The sequence below is a fragment of the Momordica charantia genome (assembly GCF_013281855.1).
Source record: "Momordica charantia cultivar OHB3-1 chromosome 2 unlocalized genomic scaffold, Mcharantia_2.0 BLBB01000002.1, whole genome shotgun sequence".
Lineage (NCBI taxonomy): Eukaryota > Viridiplantae > Streptophyta > Magnoliopsida > Cucurbitales > Cucurbitaceae > Momordica > Momordica charantia.
Genome location: NW_028275160.1, coordinates 15,661,290 through 15,665,137, shown reverse-complemented (window position 1 = coordinate 15,665,137; position 3,848 = coordinate 15,661,290).

Sequence of the window (3,848 nt, the reverse complement as noted above, 5' to 3'; positions counted from 1 at the left end):
TCATTTCATGGTACAAGAGGGTATTGTTTTGGGTCACAAAATTTCCAAGCAAGGAATAGAGGTAGACCACGCTAAGATAGACATCATTTCAAAGCTACCTCCTCCTACAAATGTCAAAGGGATTAGAAGTTTTTTAGGGCATGGGGGATTTTACCGCCGCTTTATAAAAGACTTTGCTAAAATTTCTAAACCCTTGTGTCAATTGTTAGAACATGATAGACCATTTGTTTTTTATGATGACTGTTTAAAATCATTTGAAATGTTGAAAGTTGCTCTAAGTTCAGCTCCTATAATTATCGAACCTAATTGGGATTTACCTTTTGAGCTCATGTGTGATGCCAATGATTATGCAATAGGAGCCATGTTAGGACAACGTAAAAACAAGATCTTGCATCCTGTGTATTATGCTAGTAAGACTCTGACCGGTGCACAACTCAATTACACTACTACTGAAAAGGAACTGTTAGCAGTTGTGTTCGCCTTTGATAAGTTTAGATCTTACATGATAGGCACAAAAGTCATCGTTTTTACTGACCATTCTGCTTTAAAATATTTATTTGCTAAAAAAGATGCTAAACCACGTTTGATACGGTGGATTTTGTTACTTCAAGAGTTTGATATTGAAGTTAGGGACAGGAAGGGTACTGAAAACCAAGTTGCTGATCACCTGTCTAGATTGGAATCCCCGCTCTGTGATGATGGAACTGTTATACGTGAACAGTTTATTGACGAGCAACTCTTGCGAGTTGATTCAGTTCCGTGGTATGCCGATATAGCAAATTATTTGGTAAGTCGAATAGTTCCTTATGAGTTCAACAAGCAACAGGTAAAGAAATTTCTAAATGAAGTTCAATGTTATCGTTGGGATGAGCCTTTTTTATATAAGCTAGGACCTGACAATATCTTACGCAGGTGTGTCGCAGAAGAAGAGCACGAGGCGATATTAGACGCTTGTCATATGTCTCCATATGGAGGACATTTTGCAGGACACAAAACCGCAGCCAAAGTTTTGCAAAGTGGGTTATTTTGGCCCACTCTGTTCAAAGATGCACATAAGTTTGCCCAGGTTTGTGACAAATGCCAACGGACAGGTAATATATCTAAACGCCACGAAATGCCTCAAACCCCGATCCTGGAGATTGAAATATTTGATGTGTGGGGTATAGATTTTATGGGTCCATTTCCATCTTCTAATGGTAAGCTTTATATATTGTTAGCAGTAGATTATGTTTCGAAATGGATAGAAGCCATTGCAACTGCTACCAATGATTCCAAAGTTGTCATTCGTTTTCTGCAAAAGCACATTTTTACGCGTTATGGAACCCCGCGTTGTCTGATAAGCGATGGGGGGGCTCATTTTGTGAATAGGTCTATGCAAAAGTTGCTGACTAAATACAATGTGCGTCATAGGGTTGCAACAGCATATCATCCTCAGTCGAATGGGTTAGCCGAAATATCTAATAGGGAGATAAAAAACATTTTAGAAAAAACTGTAAATCTTAACCGTAGGGATTGGTCTTTTAAGCTTGATGATTCACTTTGGGCATATAAGACAGCATTTAAGACTCCCCTCGGCATGTCCCCCTATAGGCTAGTTTTTGGAAAAGCATGTCATTTGCCTCTTGAGCTAGAATATAAAGCATTTTGGGCTACTAAGAAATTAAATTTTGATTTGTTGGCTACAGGTGAAGCGAAGAAGTTACAATTGTTGGAATTAGAAGAACACAGGCACTTTTCTTATGAGAATGCTAAGTTGTTTAAGGAAAAAACTAAACAGTGGCATGATAGGCGTCTTCGGCCGAACAATCTTCAAGAAGGTGATCTGGTTCTATTATTCAACTCTAGGTTGAAACTTTTCCCTGGAAAACTTAAGTCTAGATGGTCTGGTCCCTTTCAAATTTTTAAAGTCTACCCATATGGGGCAGTGGATCTAGTTGACTCTAAGGGAAATGTTTTTAAAGTAAATGGGCAGAGACTTAAGCCATATTTTGGAGAACCAGTGGATAGAGGAAAAACCTCTATTCAACTTTCAGGTCAATAAATTTTTGCGAAAAATGTTTTTTCCTTCTTATCCGTTTTTGAAAGAACAAAAGTAAAGGAAGGAAGTCTTTGTATCTTGTATTTTCTCTTTGTTTCATTATAAAGTTTTTCTTATTAAGAGAATGTTTTTGAAAACGTTGAAAAAAAAAGAAACAAAAAAAAAAGAAAGAAAAAAAAACGTTGAAAAAAAAAAAGAATTACGCAGGCGCCTGGCGCCTGCCCTTTGCGAAAATAAATCACGCAGGCGCCTGGCGCCTGCCCTGTTTTCCAGCAGTTCGAATTTCGTTTTCCTTCACGGTTTGGGTTTTAATTTTCGATAGCATGGGCTTTATTTTGGGTCAAACATTAATCCTCTATGATTTAGCTTTAAAAACTTCTCTTCAAACTCAAATTTTGTTTCCCTAATCCTATTTTGTATTCAAATTTGTTTTCTTTTCCTTTTAGGTTTAGGAAACTTAGTTGAACTTAAATGTCAATCCCTTTCCATTTAGGATTTAGTTTGGGGAAAGCTTTAAATAGACCCATTGCCTAAGCTTTACAACTCCACCAAAACCCACACAACTCTCTTCTTCCCCTTGTTTTTTCGGCAAAAACCCACTCCCTTCATCACCCTTGTTTTCGATTTTCAGCTACCAAAGAGAAGAAGAAATTTCCAGCATTTGCTTACATCTATGGCTTCCTCTTCTCAACATACTTCACTTCCTACCTCTTCTACTCAAGCTCCAAATGCCACAAGCATTCCTTTTCCACCATTGGAGAACTTCCAACACCACATGGGTTCAGATTCTAGGCTAGCTGCTGTTAGGGGAGGAAACCCGCTTCAAACATTTGAATGTCCTCCATCCCAAGCTCCTACACAACATCCTATAATGAGCCCACATGGTTATGTTAATTTTCAGCAACTACCCACCTTTAATATACCTCAAAACAGTGAGTTTAGGGCTGAAAATCCTCAACAACTTCCTCCAATGATCAATCCGGGTATGTACCAACCGTTTATGTTTAACCCGGTTCCTTCCTATCATTTTCCCTTGTCTCAAATGCAAATTCCAGCTAGTGTTCATCCTTATGGAATGCCAAACCCATCTACTCTATTTCCTAGCCTTCCACCTTATTATGGAATGGGTCATTGGGTACCTCCACATAATTATGGTATGATTTCACCTAGAGTTTCCCCACCACCTCAACTTCCATTCCTAGAAAGAGGACCTCAAGCACCCCAATTGAACCCTAACATATCGAGTACCTTCAACATGGGACAACTAAAACCCTTAGAGCCTCCTAGGATGCCAACCCCAACCAATATGCCAATGGATGCAGGAGATGAGCATGGAGGAGAGCAAGAGAAGAGCCATAGCCATAGGCTAGAGCCCGGGGTTTCGATAGGGCAAAAGAGGAAGGGCAAGGAGGTGATGATAGACCCAGAAATTGAGGAAGATGGGAGTAGTAGGCGTCTGACGCCTAAGGATTCATCTATGGAGAACAGGGACGAGGAGCAGTTTTATTCATCTCCATTGATTATTACACCGGAAGATGGTAATGATGATTTTCTACTGGTTTCACGAGGACATTGTTCAAATATGCCGGAAACAGAGGATACCGAGAACGAAGTGGTGAGAACAGATACTCAGGAACCTTCCCCATTGGATACACCTACAGAAGGAGCGTTTTGTAGTCACCAAGAGTTGCCTACTGGGGCAACTGGATCTACTCCGTTGGCAACGGATGAGTATGTCACACTGATGGCCACTCTACCAGGGGTAAGGGATGCTCACACTATTCCTTCTAATACAGTTAACCCGCTTGGG